This window comes from Tetranychus urticae, chromosome 2 (genome assembly GCF_039701765.1).
Source record: "Tetranychus urticae isolate SD_2017Ah chromosome 2, NJAU_TeUrti_SD_1.0, whole genome shotgun sequence".
Lineage (NCBI taxonomy): Eukaryota > Metazoa > Arthropoda > Arachnida > Trombidiformes > Tetranychidae > Tetranychus > Tetranychus urticae.
The window spans coordinates 18,611,418-18,631,797 of NC_142959.1; the positions used below are offsets into that span (position 1 = coordinate 18,611,418).

The 20,380-nt window shown below is 30.3% G+C and overlaps 1 long non-coding RNA gene across 1 annotated transcript; it reads left to right on the forward strand.

Moving 5' to 3' along the window:
* The first annotated feature begins 806 nt into the window (after positions 1 to 806).
* Positions 807 to 20,170, forward strand: LOC107371764 (uncharacterized). The gene is made up of 4 exons (XR_001570867.3): positions 807 to 1,071; positions 7,785 to 7,836; positions 15,336 to 15,415; positions 20,003 to 20,170. It is a non-coding gene; the product is annotated as an uncharacterized LOC107371764 (long non-coding RNA).
* Positions 20,171 to 20,380: the final 210 nt, after the last annotated feature.

The window sequence follows — 20,380 nt, forward strand, 5'->3', positions numbered from 1 at the left end:
TTTTCAGGCTTTAACAATTGAGGATAAATACAAGAGCTGAATAAATATTGTTTTAGCAATGAACTGAATTTAAATGAATTTGAAATGAAATTAAATCTTATAAAAGATATGAATTAAGAGAATTGAATCAAGAATCGAAATCATTGAATGATTAAACTAAGTTAAGATTTCTACCCTTCAAGGTTCACTGTGATTATCTGAAACAATTACTTCTAGAATCTGTGAGAAGGAGAAAATCAATTTTGAGACAATTTCGTCTTCTGTCGAGTTTCTTACCTTGATCATCATCTGAAAAGATCTGTAAACAGAAATGTGATATTTTTCAATTTCATTCGAAACTAAGGTGAAGAGAAAAGTGGAACAAAAATAACAGGGAAAACTTTTCTTCTCAACTAAAGTAACTCGGTAAATGTCATCAATATTTGATTGGGGAAGAAAACAGAACATTTGAAGACAAGGAATTATCAACTTGTTATTTTCATGTTGATCCTATAAGAATAATATGTTTATTTTGGATAAAAGTTTCATCAATCACAGTAAACATGAGTCAATTTGCAGCCTCAATATCAACCTATTAATATGATGATAACTGATGAGTGATAAGCTCATTATACATGTGAAATAATGATGATTCAAGTTTCATTATCAGTTATGGATTAATTATAAACACGCTCATTAGAAGGCAAATTTATTATGATAATGTTTTCCCCTCAATTATCATCCGCCATCTTCACTCACCTTTTTCATCTTTTCTTGTGAAACTCGAAATTCCATGCGCTCTCCATCCATCTCAATACCTTTACTCCCTTTGATTCTCATGCAACTATAGCAACCAGTTTTCATAAACTGAATGGTAAACTGAATCAATCGTTCATTCTCACTCTTCAACTCAACCTGTTCTTCATTTCCTTTTCCTTCTTCTTTGGATCAACTTTTTTCTTCTCTCTTCTTTTGTTTCATCGCCGCTATCTGTTGATATCTGAGCAAATTAAATGTTCTGTTAATTGTTTCAATCTGTTTTCCGGATCCAGACAACCTGATGAATCTTCAACAGTAAATATGGATTCAATGGTGAGTAACTTTTATCATGATAATCTTGAATACATTAACCATGAAAAGAGTTATCTGTTGAGTTTAGTTTCGATAGTTTATGGTTCAGTAAAATATAAAAAACTGTGATTTACATGAGTATTGCATGATACAAATAAGTTTATTTTTTCGCTTCTTCTTCTTCTTCTGTTTGCTTTCTTCTTTTCATTCAACTATTTCTGGGTAAATAAAGAGACATGAAGATAAACTTTTATTCATGGGAAATAGAGATGAGTAGGTGAAGATGTTAACAAGAGTAGATGAAAAGGTTGAAAGCGGAAAAATGATGAGAATCTTTTTTTTCGCCATTTTCATCTTCTTGAACAAACAATGGATGATGAAGGTAAATCTTGAGATACAATCTTTTATGGCCAAGGGAAGGCAAAGGATACAAAAAGATGATGAATATGAACAAGAATAACATGTGAAAATATCTCTCAACCATCTTGTATCTTCTCTTCTCATTGCTCAAGATAACGATCAAGATTATTATTAGTAGTATTGTTTCACAGGGAATGATGAGAATGATAAAGATGATTGGGAATTGCAAAGGTAATCTAAGAATTTGATAACAATTGTTCAAGTGTTGGAGTAACAAGTGATTTACTCTTAAACCATCCAATGTCAAGAAACGATTTTTTATCGATTCATAATCCTCAAATTACGGAATTCCAAAATGATGGAATTCTCTTTGAAACCACAAGTTGCAACAGAAAAATGGAAATAATTCCAAGACTAACTTATATTCACTTATATTTCAGAATAAAAGTTGATTATCAGTTTACTGGGAGTTTTGCTTGGGAATCATTGCCAAGTTTTATTCAATTTATCAGAACTTATCAGAAAATATTCTAATCAATATTACGAAATGACAGAATTTTATATAAAATTATTCAAATTATCGAAAATTCAACATCAAAATTCGAATTCAGAATTTTCTTATTTAGCAAATTCTGTTCGAACTTTGAGAATTTTTCGAAATTTAGATTTTGCTGAGTTCTGTAGCTGCTATCAATGTTCCTACTGGGATTTATATTAACATTTATTTCAAATTTGCTGGGAGTTTTATGCCAAGTCTTGAGTGACTTAATCTAGAGTCTGGAATTTTATGCAGAATTTTACTCAGTTTACTGGGAGTTCAATTGAGAACTTGGTGTTTTTATCGACGTTATTTCTAGTTTTATGTCGAGTTCTATTTGAGATTTTATGGCTTTACCATGTGATTTGAGATTCTCTTGAAGTTGGTGGTTATGTTTCCTCGCTCATTCCAAGTTTACTGAGAGTTGAATTGCAAGTTTGCTTTTCTTAATTAATCTGATGAAGGTTAAGTTTAATAGTCGAGTTGATGGAGTCAATTTCTCAGAGGAAATGATAACTTCATCTTGTTCATTATCATCATCTAAACCTTTCACTATTCAAGTCTCCACCAGAACTCTTTTGTATTTCATCTTCAGATGTTTCCTTCAGGGAATTTGCATCCTCATTCCCTCTAATTAAATGTTTAACAAACATTAAATTAATTTAACTGATCCAACAATTTTTATCAATCATGACAACTTCAATATATTCATATTCAGTTGAATAGTCATTTAATCCTTTAATCACTCAACTCGATTTCAGTCAAGTTTACCTTTTTTCAATTTACTCTCAAAATCATTTTACATTGAACAATAATTTTGAAAACGAAAAGATTTATAATCAAAATTAATTCATCAACAATTTAGGTTAATGAGGTTAATGTACAAAGGGAAGCAACATTTTGTGAATCAAATGCAATAAAAGGTTTCAACTGTTAATTGAGTTGAAAAGAGTGAAAATAATCAAATTGAAAATGACTTTGCGCCGTTGACTAAACATGATAGTCACAACCATTTGTTACCATTAACAGTGTCCAGACAGTAATGTTAATTAATTACAATTCCCATTGCTGGTTATTACCGTTTAAACAGACCAAATTCAAGTTCATTAAAGTTGACAATTAAACTCATTATTACTGTTCATTAGAAGCGAAACAAAAAGTAAATACAAAAGGTAAAACACTGCAAGTTGACATCATTTGCTCTTGTCAAAAAGAGTCGAGATTGTTTAACCATTTCCAAGACAATCAATTATACTTTTTTGTTCATTTACGATTTGGAACAAAATTTTTCAGTTCAATCTCTTGTTCAGATGAAAATCAAAGTAATATCATGATTGTGAGTTAACCTTACATGAAATCAATTACCTTGTAATATAATATTGTGGGTCAACTCCATTTAAAGCGAAGAGAAATGAAACACTTGAAATGTTGTAAAAAGAAATGGTTACAACGTTCGAAGAGGCAAAATTGGACAAACAAATGGAATGAAAGGAAACAAGAAAATGATGATAATGATGATAGGAAAGTTGATTGAAAAGTTGAACAAGAAAAGGTTGAAAGTAAATGTTCACAGTCAAATCTAATTTACTTAATTTGATTAACTTTTTTCCTCTTTTTCTGCATTTCCAATGTTCATCCATTGCTACTCTTCAACATGTTTTTTACCTTTACATTCACTTTCTTTTCCTATTCTTGATCCATTATTTATTTCCTTTTCCTTTAACCTCAAGTCTTTACTCGTTAAAAGCCATGAAAAACATGATCCATGTTTTTTTACCTTTCGATTCCCTGTTTTTTTGGCTGCTTCTCTTCTCCTGTTTGGTATGATAATCATGGTAAGCTCAATAGCAGGGTCAATAAGGTGATGGAGGAGGAAAATTGTTGAATGTTTTCCAATCAATGGAAAGTTGGATTTGCAGGGAAACTATCGACTTGCATTTCCATTAAGGCTAATGAATAATATTTACTTTTTCAATCTGTTGGATGGAATAAGAGTCAAGCCCATTGATGTTCATCTTACACAGAATTACCATATTCAAATGGAATCAAATGTGATTCCAATTGAGTACAAATTCATCCGCATTGAAAGGTATTCAACTGAATAGCAACAAGTTGACAAAAATGTTTTCCCTTTTCATTTACGGATCAACCTCAAGTAATGATTCAAATTGAATCAAAGCCGATTGAATAAAAACAATTGGCAAACCCAAATGCATTAAACCACACAATAGTAAGGTGACAATCACTCAGGTTAAGGGTTCGAACCTTGATCAAGGGAATAATTCCAAGAGTAAATAGCAAATATCGACCAACATCTTGTATCGCCAAGTTTCAATTCAACACCCAAAACACTCGTGCAATCTCGACCATTAGGTAGCTCAATCAAGTACATAATAATTTCTGATAACGATGAAAATAGCAGCAAACATGCAATCTTCAGAATATAAATGTTACAGTTTCATGAAACTTTTCTGTGATTTGATTAGAAATGGTCTATTCAATGATTTGTCGATTAAGAAGATTGAGTCTGGTAATAGTATCCGCGACTTTTTCTTCATCAAATGAGTTCGAATGGAAACCTCCAAGCTGATTAGCCTCAGTCGTTTACTTGGAGTTTGCATCAAATCTTTTTTCATTCATCTTCATATCCCATTGCTTTATGCTACAATGAACTAGGGTTAACCTCGACCTTAGGGTTGATGTTGTGAAGGGTTGCATCTTAAGAATGACAAAACTCCTTTGAAGGGCAATGCTGGAAATGATCGACAAGTCAAAAGATTTGTTTAACCTAAATACTGATTTGGGTGATGATTTAATTAACTCAAATTAAGTGGAGTTGTTAACCTTTTTAATGACAAAGAATGTCACAGAAAGGTAAAAATTGAAAGATAAAACGAACTGAAATGATTTCATTATTCGAGCAGAGTTTAATCACGAGAAACATTATCTAAATTCCAGATTCATTGGTGAATGGTAAATATCTGATTAATAATTCTTTCCATGGAAATGTTTAATTGAATGTAATGTAAATGTTGTTAGCCTAATTATTCACGTCAATTAGAGTGAACAGAAAATCAACTCATGCTAATTTACAACTAAACATCAATGATGATTATGATAATAAGAATTGGAATCACGATGAAAAATGGTTTCCAAAGTAAAGGAGAAGCACAGAACACACAGAAAAAGCGTTTCCATTGAACTGAGTTCCAAAAAAATGAGTTGATTAATTTGTCTTTTCATGCAAAATAATTGTAAATAATTTCTCAACATTCCAATGAAAAGTTGTGAAAATGTTTTGATGGAACGCCAAATGAAATTCATTTTCATGTTTACTCTTTTCAACATGCAAGCAAAACAAGTTGAAAATTACATGACAACTGAACAAAAAGAGAGAAGCGAATGAACACAAGAAAAGAAAAGACTTTTTCTTTTGTTATCTCATGCATAATAATGATTCACAAAACGTAATAATAGCGATAATAACAATGCTAACTACTGTTGAACAAATTGTTAATCAAATAGTGTTCATTGAATTGAAGGAAACAGAAAATGTTAATCAAGTAAAAAAAGGTCAATTGAGAAAACGTAAAAAGAATGGAAAAGAAGAGCCAAAAAATTGAAAAATTTTCTAATGACTTGGATTGTAATATTTTTCACTCCCAGCCTGATGATATTTTATCGTTATCATAACATCTTTTTTTGCTTCCATGCATTTCCATCCCAAAAGAAATGAACAATTTTGAGTTTTCTCTATAAATTTCAATTCCTTTGCTCATATTTAACTCATGATTTACTCATTCCAGATTCAAGTCACCCTTTACACTGAAAAAAGCTGAACAAATAAAGCACAAAATTGAACGAACAAGAAAAATCTTTGAAATAACTTTTCTCTCTCTTGACTGACGGTGAAACAGTTCATTGATGGTGAAATTTGTATTCACCAGAACATCAACATTTATTGTTCCAAGTGCAGTTCATCTTGATCATCATGATTCTAATCAGAAGTTTTTTTTCCATCACAATTTTCATCTTTTTCCTTTCCTGTTTCACTGATGACAAAAAGAAGTTGGAATTTTTAGCTTTTTTTCTTCTTCCAAGTCCAACTAATTATTGTGGCAGAAAACAGATTGAACCAATTTATATTCATTAATAACCTGTTCACCTGATTCATGACAATTCTCATGAGGAAATTGTAGAGAAATGTTGATCCTCGAAACAGAAAAAGTAACGAGTTTTAACCATTTAAATGGTGATTAGGAAAATAAATTAGTTTTTCAACTTTTTCTTCTTCTTCTTCTTTCCAATCTAATTGTTCAAACAAAAAGTGTAAAATGTTAATACAATTAGCGATTCTAATGGAAGGTTGAAAAGTGTCTTACCTTGATTAATGGTTAAAACTCATGTTTGTTTTGTTTTTTGGTTATCAGTTTATTTTGATGATTTAATTAAATTGAGATGATAATTACATATTTTCACTTGTTTTGTTTTCGACCTCGTTTTTGGGTGACTTTGAATACACCCAAAGATGCCAACAAGAGTAATTAACTCACCTTTTTTCCTCTTTTTCCTCATCTTCCAACATTCTTCTTCTTCCTTCGAACCCTTTTCAGTCCAACAAATGGAGCAAACTTTCAATTGACTCACCTAATTATACTAATTGGTTAATGGTACATAAGCAAGTAATAATAGCATGAAAAAGAAGATTAATTTACAATTTTTTTTCCTCTTCTTTTTCTTTCTTCTTTTCCAAATCAAAGATTCTGGTTATTACATCTGTATTGTTCATCTAATTCAGGATAAATTCATCTGAAGAGTTGTTGGTTTACCCAATTAAACAAGTCAAATTAAATGACAAATTAAATTCCAAGGAAAACTTCGTAAATCAAAAGACGCTCTTTGCGTTCTTTCAGTTAATCAATTTAAGTGTAAAACTTGAACAATTATAAGAATCGATTGAAACTCATTTCGAATAATGAATTTTGCACAAATCTTTGATCAGACTTCAGCTGGAAAAAGCTATTCCTATGGATTTTCCAATTTCAGCTTTTCTTCTGTTTTTGAATTCTTTTTGCAGAGAAATTTTCAATCGAATCTCAAGAAAATTTTCTGCTCATGTTTAAGGAAAATTTGCATTCAACTTTGCAGGTTGAAATGAAGTTGTTGGTGGATTCAGTTTTCATCTTATTTTTAGTTGAATCATAAAAGAGTTTCGATATTAAAATTAAATTCTGAGTGGCTATTATTGTGATTCGGACTGACAATTGGAAGAGATAAAATGATAAACTTTCTTCTCTTTACAATTCATTATGGATTAACTCAATTGGAATCACCAGGTTTTCCATCTGATCTTGTTGTTGAAAGAATCACAATTTTCATGATATTCCCTTCTTATCATGTCCAACCGAGTGTCTCTTGAGAAGAAGCAAGTTGCCTTTTTACCTTCATATGTTATCGTTTAAACATTGATAACATTGATGAATAGAGTTCATTGCCACTTGAACCATTCAAAACTTATTCAGCTGATACTCTGTAAGTAGTTTTTCATGGTTAATGAGGTTTCCAGGATCATTTCTTTTCTCCTTTTCCAACTTTCCTTTCAACTGAATGTTCATTTATCTCAACAAAACATTTTCATCTTTCATCTTTCAACCAGCAATAATCATTTCAACTAAACAAAACTCCATCATAATCAAAGATGATGAAAAAAGAAAATGTCATAAATTTAATTCTCTTTTACCCAAATTTTCATTCAGTTCAATTTTTCTATTAAAATATTATTATTAATGTAAAACCAACTTTGCTTCTTCCTTTCAATTCTTTTGCTGCCTCACAGTTTGAATCGAGATATGAATCAGTCCATTCATCAATAGAAGCCATCAAATGTGGTAAGTTAATTGTTTTTAACTTTAGTTGCAAAACTGCAATCCAAAGATAAATATCACTCCGTGAAAGATGATTAACCTTAAACAGTTTCAATAGTTTCCTCTAGTTAGTGTTGTTTCGTCATTTCAGTTATTTAAAAATCGTTTCCTTATTCAATCACGCAAGAAGCTCAAAACGAACGAACATAAAACGAAGCGTTTTCATCGTAACCCAAAAACCCAAAACTTTAGAGACTGCCATCGAAAAAGAACGTGAAAGATCAAGTTCTAAGATATTCTTTGTGGTGAAATGAATCTTTCAAAAAGCCTGTTCATCCGCAACTTAGATCATAGCAATTTAGCAAAATAAGCGTAAAATAAGCAAAGATGATACAAATGGATTTAGCAACTTGCGTGAATGATCAAAGAAATACTTGCAATCGAATCAGTTTTCATGTCGATTCTGAACTGCAAAGTTTAAGTATTAATTGCTTTAAATACTTTTGAACACTTTTGATCGGGAAAAGGTTAGCAATCCTTCAGCAAAGATGTTTTATGAAGCTCTTTTTGAAGTTTTCGTCTATTGAGATCAATTGATTGCTTGGCAATAAATTTTAAGGTTAATTGTTTGGAAATCGTTTTAATAGAATGGTTATTCCATCAAAAGGCTATTATTTTGCTTAAGTTTATCATTAATTAGTTCATAAATCTCGTGCAATTTGATCAAAAGTATTCAATAAGTAGCACAATTGGTTTGAGCCACAAATGATGTCAACTCATAAAGGCATAAATGATGGTTTTTCACTTTAACTTGAGACTTTTAGAGCTAAAAGAGTTGATCGTCTAATGATTAAGTCTTGTGTCAACTTTAGATCCTTCAAGTTACTATTCGACAGGTTGACTTGATAATAATGGGTGAACATTACCAAGTTACACAGAATACTTTCCATGAGCGAAATGTGAAACTTGGAATTGTCTTTGAATGAACATTCCATAAAGAAGATCAGATTTCAAATTGCAATCCATCAAAGTAATTCATTAAAAGATTTCATTTTACGCCCATTAAAACTACATCAAAAGAAAGATTCAATTCAACTGCAAATTATTAGATTACAATTCATTTCTAGCCAAACTCGAACTTCAACTTCTAAATAATTAAGTTGATGAAGCAAAAGACTTTTGCATTTCAATGTTCATGTAGCACTTGAATGTGCAATGGAAAGTAATGAAAGCGTTGAAACTCAGTTGAAAATTGTCAAAAAATTGACCTTTTTTGTCACTTTTACTTAACTTTTGAATAAAGTTACTTTTTGTTATTTTTTACTTTTGATTCAGTCTTAAGCATAAAATATTTATTCATTTTATAAATTCATGAATATTACATTGTTAATGTTTTGTTATCATTGCAAACAAAGAGTCCTAAAGTCACGTTTCGAGTTTCATTTCTTTTTCTTTCTTTAAGCGCTTTTCGCTTTCAAACAGATACCTTTCCATTTAGAAGGTTAAACCATGATATTTTCAATTTTTCATTCACATTTATCATGCATCCGTAAACATTTGAATATTTCATAATCTTTTCTCCTTTTCCTGAGAGTTTTCCTGAAATGCAAAGGTAAATGTAAACTCTGCAAAGTCATCAATATTATAACAAAATCTTTAAAGTTGCAAGAAACTCGCATCAATATAAAGCTGATGGGCAATTATTAGCGCACTGCAAGTCACATTCACTAAACTTATTTTTCCTCAGAATATTAATTAAAGAGTTTCTACAAAACATTATCGTGTTACTTCGAGTCAATACCGACATTGCATATCACTAGCACATAGCATTAAGTTTTGCATTCAATAACTAATTGATGATATTATGAGCTTAATGGAACTCGAATAAAAAGCATTTCCAACTCATTTTAAAATCAAAAGTAACTTTCAAAGTGTCTCCTTCAGACTCTTTTCACTTAAAAGCATTCTAAGAGCAAATGAACATTTCGTCGTTTATTTACCTGAACGTTACTCTTACAAAATTCATTCAAAATTAAACAATTTGGATTGAAATCTTGTCCAAAAATATGGTTAAAATAAGTGAAAAAGCGTTTAAAGAATCAATTTTTTCCATTAATAATGCAAAACAATCTCATGAGAACTATCAAATTAAAAGGAAATTCAGTCTTAAAAGCACAACTTTATTCGAACAATTAAGTGATTAATATTTCGACTTATGAAGTTTTCAAATTATTTCCTTAAGTGCATATAATCACTCATTCCATTGATTTATTAATTGCAAAGGTAAAGTTATTTTCTGCACAAAAATTTATATTCCAAAATTAATTGTCCGTGTTTTGATGATGATGATGAGTAAAGACAAAAGCCATGTTAATCTTGAATTGAGGATGAAGAACTTATTTTTTCATGAAAAAACATTTTGTTCAACAAAAGAAGAGGAAAAAGTACGAGTAAAGCGCTTAAGCTTTTCCAAATAATGAATGTAAAGCGATTATTTTTGCTACAGATAATTGGCTCAGAATTTACTCAGTTTTTTTCATTCTTATCATTAATGTTACTTTCTCGACTAGTTTTGATGATAAAAATGATGATATTCGGGAACTGTGAGAATTCCTGTGAGAAATGAAAACTGTGAAGAGAATAAAAAGAGATCGAAAGAAGATGGTGAAGAGGAAGATGAATAAAAAAAGTTGTCAGGTTTGTTACTCATCTTATTGACAGGTTGGAGTGATCACTCTCAAGAGATTATGGAATGAAAATGATGATATCAATGTGTTCATTGGTATAAATATAATGCTGGATATAAATGTTTAGGTGAATATGAATAATAGTGGATTGAGTTGAAACTCGTAAAATCCATTTAATAAGTGAAGCAAAAAGAAGCAGAAAAAAAGTGAAAACACTTTTCAGGTAAAGTCAACTGCAATTTTTGTAATTGAATTTTCAAAAAAAAGAAATGTTTTCCTGGAAAAAAGGTGAAACATTATCATTGATGAAACCAGAAGTCGACTTGAAGATGTAAAGTGAAAAGATTTTCGTCTTTTCTTGTGATTTCCAAAGTTTTAATAAGTTGATTAACAATTGGTTTGGTTTGAATGTTAACATTGATCACTGTAAAGGTACAATTTGTTCTTGGAGGTGAACAATTTGTCAGTTTATCGTGAAACGTGCAATTTAGCTCAAGGGTTAAAGGGAAGGTTGAAATTGTCAAACTGCAAATTGTGATTGAAGGTGATACTCGGTAAAGCAACAGCTTGTTTCATCAGGTTTCATTATTGTCTGCCTCTGATTTCCTGTGATACTGTTGAATACCCGCCGGGTAATCAAACATCTTCTTCTTCTTCAGATTGATTTATCTTCTCCTCATTTGTCCTTTACATTTTTTCTTCTTCTTCTTCTATTTGCTTTCTTTCTTCCTCTTTGCCAAACTTTCATTGCACTGTTTACCAACAGAATTGATCAAATAATCTTTCATTTCAACTGAAAGTCAATTCGAGGCCATTTTCATCTTCTTCCTCGTCTTCCTTCTCATCAACCTTTCATCTACAAGAGACAAAAAACAGTTCATTTATTTGGCCTTTTCATTTTACTCTGTTGTCCATTCAATAATGAAACAACATAAGAGTAAATAAATATTTTCAGAAACAATTTTCTCCATTTTCTTGACTCAATTGGTTATCCAATTTAAACAACAAACTTAACATAATATTGAATACACAAAACAATTTCCAGGATCCATTCAAAATCTTTCAACTCTTCAATTCCAAAGTTAGAGTTTCGAGATTTTCGAGAATTTGGATTTTCGAAAACTAAAACTAAAACATTCATGAAGTTATTTTATTGTGAATAAAGAGTTGATATTCTGGGTGGAAAATGTGAAAAGAAATTAACTCGAATCATGAATTTAGGGTAAACTCAGTGAATCTCGAATAGCTGTTTACCTCTGAAAAGATAATCAAGCTTTTGATTCCCCTGTTGGAATGGAAACAAATTGGTAAAGAAATTTTAATAACTTTTATCATGTTAACACAATAATTTGATAATTTTATGAGAAAATATGATTAAACAAAAAAGCAAACAAACGATCAACTTTTGCTTCTTCTCCTGTATGATAAAAAGTATAAACTTTTACTCTTTTTTTGTCTGTTCCCATGATAATCATGATACACTGAAAAGTTGCGACTTTTTGTTTCCTCATGAAATGATAAGAAGATAATAATTCTCTGTTGTTTTGTTTTCCAATTTGTTGACACTAAAAGAAAAACATTTTCTTGTTCCTTCCCTGTTCATCTGATACTCTTTGCTGTCTCTCGGGAAAGTTTTAGTTTAATCAAACAATTTGCGCTCCATTCAATCCTGTAAGACCATGAATATCCATTGACTTGGTAAATGATAACATGGAAAACAGAAAAGGGTTGAAAGAGAAAAAGATTAACAAAGATAATCAATTGAATGGTAAAACTGTTCTGAAGAAAAGGTTCAAATGAAGCGGAAATATGAACTCGAAACAGGAAAATGTTAACATCCAACTGAGTCGCTTTCAAATGGAAATTCAATTATTCAGTCAAAATAATCAAATTGAAAGTTGAATAAAGTTCAATCAATTAATAATCAATGTCAAAACATTTAATCACCAAATTCAATGAAACCAGAAAACTCCAATTCTAACCAAACTGGGAATCAAGATTATCATAAATGCATTATAAGTTTCAAAACATGAAAATGCATTTAAATTTACCTTTCAAAGTTCGTTGAAAGATTTCTCTTCAATCGAACAGTTGAAAAGGTTCAACATCCAACAAAATTTTGCTTCAACTAAAAGAACTTGAAAATTCCTTGAGAATTGAGCGAAACCGAGTTTTATCCAAGCTGGGAGTGAAAACTGGGAAGCTCTTTGTGATAACCCATTTAATAAGTGAATAAGTAGCCAAAGTGACTTTGAAGGAAAAGTAGTTTTTTTCATTTATTTTCAATCTAAAGTTTTATTTAATTTAAACCATTTAATCAAATGTTGTAATCATTATTAGATTGTGACAGTTAATTTGTTAGCCTAAAGGATACAAGGTCAATATAAAGTTAAGAAAATATCTCAAGGCTAACATTTTATTTCATGTAATATTTCAATTAATCAGTTCAATTGATGAACAACAATGAAACAAACGAAGCTAATTTCATTGATCATTACTCTATTACTTTTGTCAGGTTGAGAGTAAAAAATGTTTTCATCGGTAAATCACTGTTTCCATTAAGTAATTATTATTGATGGAAATTGCATTTTCACATTTCATTGATTAACTTTGACGCCACTTCACATATTGAATAATGATTACAGATTATTTTCATTTATGTTCATTTTTTTTGGTTCAACTTTACCTTCGTCTTATTCATTGAAAGATTTTCAATCAATCATAAAGCAAACAAGTTTTGTTGAAAATTTGTTAATACCCTTAAGGGTAAGTTGATGATGATAAAGAGACGCCAATATTGAGAGAAGCGTAAAATTGCTCTTTCTTCATCTTCGCTGATTATCTGAACATGAAATGTGCATTTGATTTGATGCTTAAAAAGGCAAAGTGTCAGTTTAACTGAACCTTTTCTCTACTTTTATCGTTTTTTGCCTTTCAAATGAAAATGATTCAGACTCTTTGATCATCAAAAAGGTGAAACAAAATGTAGATTTGTTTAATGGATAACGAAATGAGACTTTTGTTTTGCAATTTTTGTCAATCTAAAGCTTGATGTCCATCTGATTGGCAAAGTTTCATGTTTTACCAAAAGTAAAGATTACAGTTTAAAAATGATGTGATTTACAGAATCGGGTTGATTGAGAAACGAAATTGAGTTAAGACAGAAAAACAATTGTCTCGATCAAGTATCGATGTATACATTTTCATGCAAAAACAAACATGGAAATTCTTCTTCCATTTTCCATTCGAATTACACAGAAAACTCAATCAGATCAACTCAAAATTCAGTTGCATTAAACTGAGAAGTTACAGAGTTTTCCAAAATTTCTGTTTCCATCGTTGGATAAAATCTTAAAATCTCAATATTCATAAAATGAAGACTTTAGTTGCTGATTTATTTTCATTTCAACGCTTCAATCTTTAAGCATTTGCTTGAGCTGCAATTATGAACAAAGTGATTCAGTCATGTTCTGATGAAGAATTTGAATCGATGCAATTGAAAGTGAAAATATCAAAATTAGATTCTTAATCAATCTCTTTCTTGACAAAGTCGTGAATGAACCAGAAAATGAGTTTATAAGGTAAAGTTTCTCTTGTCGATTGAATGTAAATCATCCAAATATATTCATTTAATCATTATTAGACCTTTTCAGGTTAAAGTTGATTCACTATTAATCAATGGGAAAACATAAGGCAAGTCATTAATATTTGATGATGTAAAGCAAGAGAAACAAAAGCAAACAAATTGGTTAAATGCATTAATAAATTAACTGTGATTGTTTTCAATCACTTCCCTGGTCAACCCACTTGACCCAAAGTATACATTATCACCACCATCGACTAAACTGAATCTAATTTTGACTAATTAATTCATGTTTCAAATGAACATTACAAAGATTAACTGTCAACACACAAAAGCGAAAAAAACGAGAAAAAAAAATCTTTTGTTTTAAAGTAAAGCAGAAAAAATCAAGTTGATTAATACTGTTGATTATAATTGAAGATATTGAAAGTCTAAGCTCAGTGCAAGTCTATTCCTGATCCCTGAAGAGACTTGCCATGTTAACTCATTTTTCATGTGAAAACAAGAGTAAAATAGAGACTTATCATTAGATTGAAAATTCATTCCCAGACAATTTTGCTGTCAACAATTTATTCATTCACTATCTCATGTTATGATTAAATTATGTTAAAAATAAAGTTAAAGAGTTGATGATATTCATAATAATAGAGAGAGGAAAAAAGAAGAGAAAAAAATGAACATTCAGAATATAATGGAATATGTTAACTTTGCTCAATTATTATGATTACCATTATTATTAATATAATAAAGCGATCTGCGCTTTTTTGTTTAACCATCATTTAGTTGAATGAATGGGAAACTTGAATGATAAATTAAATTATAGTAACAATCTTTTGCGGATCAAATATGAGAAAAATGTTGAACTAAGAAAATGAATATTAAATCTTTTCAACAGTTCATTTATCACGTTTCCAACAATCAATAGCATTGTTCATATTCAAAGGTAACATTCATGTTTCTTGTACTTTTTTTCTTCTTCCTTTCATCTTATTCTTTCACAGATTCTTGATAACCTTTCATGAACAGCTTAGAAGGCTTAGATTCATCAGAAGGCATTAAAATTCCATCATTCGCATCTTCTTTGATTCTTTTACTCTACCTTTTACTCAACTGTCCGTTTTTCATGTCAAAATGTCTCAATTGAAAGTCAGGAGATTCTTAGATTTATCAGATTTATCGCCATTTCCATCTAATCATCTTTCACCCCAACTCAATTGGAATCAATTTAAAACGCTTCTTTTCATCTTTTCCAGGTTTACTTCAATCAACTCAGAATTTATTTTGAATATTTTTTTCATGGTGTTCATTGGAATGAACTGGATCCACTGATCAGGTATGCAAATATTTCAATCATTTTCCATTCTATTCTTGAGAAATTTTTTTGTTCCATTTTTTCGATATTCGATTCAAGAACTGTCCAGTTCTATTCAAATGTTTCTAAATATTTCCTTATTTTGCTTAAACTTCATTAAATAGATTCGGAAAGTTGCATCAATTGAAAATTGTAAACAAATAATCAACTCAAGAGTTCTCGTTGAGACAAATATTTTGTTAATAACTTTGCATAAAAAATTGAAACTTGATTTTTGAAAAAAATGAACTTTTATTGATAAAATTACGATATTGAATTTGCGTTAATTTCATGATTTCAGGTTGAGCCTAGAGACTCGAAAATGAGAAATTGAGATTTTTCCTTTTATCTGTTTTTACTTTTCTAAACTGCTTCGACTAAAAAGCCTTTATCTAAAAGGGTTTCGATCCTGAACACTTCACCTTGTTGCAAGAATTCAGATTGTTTCTTGTTTTTGGAAATTTCAGGCTTGAATTTTCATTCTCAAGGTGTTCTATCAAGAATTACTTGGAGTGTTAAACTGGGAGTTGCACGAGCTAAAACACATGGATAAGGATTGAGTTCAGGAGAATAAAAAAAACCGATGAATGATTGATTGTATTGCAATTTGACATTCTTTGTTTTAAAGCTAAAAATTTATTCATGTGTTCATGTTGAGATAATTTTTTCTCAAGCATTTAGGCAAACTGTGAGTTAACCAATGAACCAATTATCGCGTTTGAAGAAGGTTTGTTTGTCCCAAAAATATAGAAGTTTCATTTCATCAGATAATCCCAAACATTTTGTGATCATTTGATAATAGGCAAGTGATTCCAGGATAAACAATAATCTTGCTCTTGTTTCATAATAATTTCATGTTAAACAATGATAATCATGGAAGGAATAAAATGAAGGAAAAGGGATTTAATAAGATTGTACAATAAACATGCACTTTTCTGTTGGTATTGTATGTTGAGCAAAGGATTGGGCTTAAGATGATGATAATAGCTGAATGAAAAGAGGACAAGATTGGACAATGATAAAAGATGAGCATAAAAATGGACTCTTTTCGTACGTGATGAGCACAGTTTATGGATTAAGTGCCATAAGTGTAAGAAGCTTTGAGTCGACCATTTGACAAAAGATGAGATAATGAAAGTAAAAGCATTTCGAGTTTTGTTTTCTTTTGGAGAAAAGACAATTTTTTCTATTCGATATTGAAATTCACTGAAATTAATTGATTTCTGCTTTTGAATGTTCAGTTGCTTTTGAACCATTTGCTTCACTTTGAACAGTTTCATTGGCCATTAAAATCGAAGGCAATATTTTAGGGAAAAATTGCTGTTCTTCTGTTTTTATTATCATTATCATCTTCATGGTGTTGGAGGAAGAAGAAGAAGGTAAATAGAGAATCTCATTTTGATGATGATTTGGCTTAAATAAGATTAAGGTAGACATTTATAATTTGATTAAATCAGTTTCTTTCGTGAAAAAAAACATAAACCAAACAAAAGGTTACCTGGTTTTTGGGGAAAAGGTGAACTTTATTGTTGATAAACAAGTAAGTATTAAGTGAACTGAGAAGGGAAAAATCAATTACCATGAAAGAAACAAAGGAAGAAAAAATGAAACAGATGAGGAAGAGAGAAAAATGATGATGATGGGAAAAGCTTCTGGTTGGCCTAATATTAACAATGATTGAGTGTTATTCATTGAGTCAGGCAAAAATCCATAAATTATGCTTTAATAATTTACCACAAAAAAGGAGTTTATTTATATTACAATGGAAAAGGTAATTCAAGAATGAAGATAAAGATGCAAAGTAACATAACATTTGATCAAATCGCAACTTTTCAATGCAATACTTTTGAGACAAATTTTCAGCTCTTCAACATTTATGCTTCAAACTCAATAATTTATTCCTTTTCCAGTTGAAGGCATTTGTTTTAAGATGAAAAACGATTCATAACTTAAGATAAATTTCGGCTTTTGCTTCCATTCTTGTTGACTTTGGACAAGTTCACGATTCTTGGATCATCTACAAAGTGGGATCAGAAGCTTCTATCGTTAATTGTTTCATTTTTAAGCTCAATTTACGTCTCTTGTAGGCTGACAAGGCCATAAGCTTATCGACATCTTTCATTGGATACTCTGCTTTGACAGTCATATCGAGGTGAGTTATCAAAGGATAAAAGATCAGAAAATATTCAACACGAAACTTGATTCGAAAAATTTGCTCAACTCAAATTTTCTTTACAATTTTTATTTTAGATTTACTTTGCAAATTATTTTGCTCAGAACTTTCCTTTGAACTTTTCCTCGAAAACTGCTCTTCAATGCAAATATTGGATGGCAAGTTGAAATCGTTCAAGTTTGAGTGAAAAATTTGGACAACTTTTGCTTCTCAATGTAATCTTGTTCAATTAGGGAGTGTGAAATGTAAAATTATGGTTCCTGTGAAACATTTAATTTCAATGCAATTTATGTGTGATTAACGGCTTAACAAAATAAGATGTTGAGGAAAACGGAATCGTTAACTTTAACAGTTTAGAAACATTACGATTTGCAAATTTGGGTTTCATCTTATTGGTGAACGTTTTCAGAATATCCAATGATGATGAAGGAAAAGGCAAATTGTTAAAAGTATTTCAAATGAAATCTCAAGTAAACCATGAAAATTTAAAGTGTAACTTGATATCATTCAAAATGTTTCAGTTTGTATTATAAATTGTTAATGATGTCAAAAGCATTATTAAACACAATATTTCTCTGTTTTCATTTCTTTTCATATTTTTGTCGCGTTTCAATCTCATCATCATTTTTCATCTTCTCTCACCATCTTTCCTCTGTTCATCTTTTCCCAGTAAAAATAAAGACAAAATACGTGAACATTTTTCCATCTCTTTTCACCACACAATTACCTGATTGTTTCACCTGATGAAGGCAAAAAAAAAGAATCTTCAATCATTTGTTTTTCTTGAGAAAAAAACAAACAAAAAGAAAATGTTGAAATGGATTTCTTCTCATTTCCATTTATTGGCTCAAGAGACTGCAAATCGATTGAGTTGATGGTGATCAATGAGCAAATTAACGTTAAAGTGTGAACAAATTTCAAATGCAAAGTGTCAAAATGATCAATGGAAAAGGTAATCATGAAAATTTCAATTCAAAAGACGATTCAACAATTTTCTAAACACAATCAAAGGTCAACTGAAGTCCAGTGAATTAACCAGAAAACCAGAAATGAGTAAAATGTTTGTCTTTAGTCAAACATCTGAAAATGAAATTTTGTGGGAATAGCTTTAAGATCTATTTTCAAGGGCGACACTCAAAATAGCCAAGCCAAAACAACCAAATGCAAAATAGCCAAAGGGTCAAAATAGCCAAATTCAAAACGGCCAAATATAATAGGCTTAAATAAGACAACACTAATCAGTTTAAATTTCGTAAAATAAGACAGCCAAGCACATTCTTTTGAATGTAAAATCCTTTACTTTTGGTTTGGCTGTTTTGGGGGGAAACCGAGAAATTGATTACTAAAAGTGTGATTCTGTGATCAATGTTTAATGTGTTGATTGCATTCTGACAAAATCAAGATATGATGTTGAATCAAATTGACTTGATCAAATTGGGTTGAATGGGAAACTAATTTGACATGAAACTTGACTTGATCAAAGTTACCATTTTGAGCTTTATTAACACTGAATCAACAGAGAGACTTTAACCGATTCTCTACTCATAAAATGGCAACCAGTTGTTGAACCATTCAGGATTCATCTTTAATTTCAGGTTGCAATGTCTGAATGGAAAGTGAATCAACAAATTACGTTTAACAACACAGTTATGTTCACTTTACCTTTTATCAAATAATATATTATGAAACATGTTTTTGCTGGTCATCATTTGACGGTGAAAATAAGAGTAAACCAGAAAAACCTTTTTGATTGTTACCTTTTCCAGGTTAACATAAAAGTAACCATTTTTTCACTTTCCTCAACTAATATAATTAATTTTGATGGGTTAACAGAGTTGATCTGATATTTGCTTCTCAAGAGATTTCATTTAACATCTTCTTCTTCATCTTCATCTTGTATCTTCATCATCTTCTTGCTCTGGGTAACTCACAGCAGTTAAACAAATTACTGCAATGATTGTTGCTCCAGTAAATTGTATTATTTTGTTAGGTAAATGGCTTGCAACCAGAAATTGAGGAAACTTGATATTACCCAAATTTTGCATTTAATTTTACCTTTCTCTTTTGGTCAATATCAAAGTTTCATTTATAAAGGTCAATCATGTTTATCAGCTTGAAATGGTTCTCATGGGTACAACTGGGGTTGAACTTGAAAAGGGTTTCAAAATTGGTGAGTTGAGATGAAAACATCATCTCAATTGTTTTCCATCATTACATTAATTGTCATTATCAATGGCATTATTACACTTAGTTTTGATGAACATTTTTCTTGCCATTATTATCATCGGCATCATTTGTCTCAACAGTTTCACTTTTATTTTGATTACTTATTTTCAACCAATATATATCTCTAAAGGCTAATAAAATTGATTCTCATCTTTTCATTATTTTTTCAGGTATTTGCTACTTCTGTATTTACCAGTATCTTCATCCTCATCTTCACCAACTCGTCCCACTAATCATCATTAAGCTTCTTTCAACTTGATTATTACCATTATTACTGTTTACCCCTGGCTTCAATTGTAACTCAGACCAGATTAAATTTACTTATGAGAAGATTGAAATTTTTTTTTCTTCTCCGTTTTTCCTTCTTTCACTGTATTTTTTTATTCCAATCATTTGGCAGCAACAACAACCTCATGGGATCGATCAAAATGTTTCACGAAATTCATTACCTTATTTCCTTGAAGCAGTTTATTTAATTAAACATGGACAGTGTTAATCAATCAACTTTACAACTCTTTTCTTTTTCCTTGTCTTGTTGTCTTTAGTAA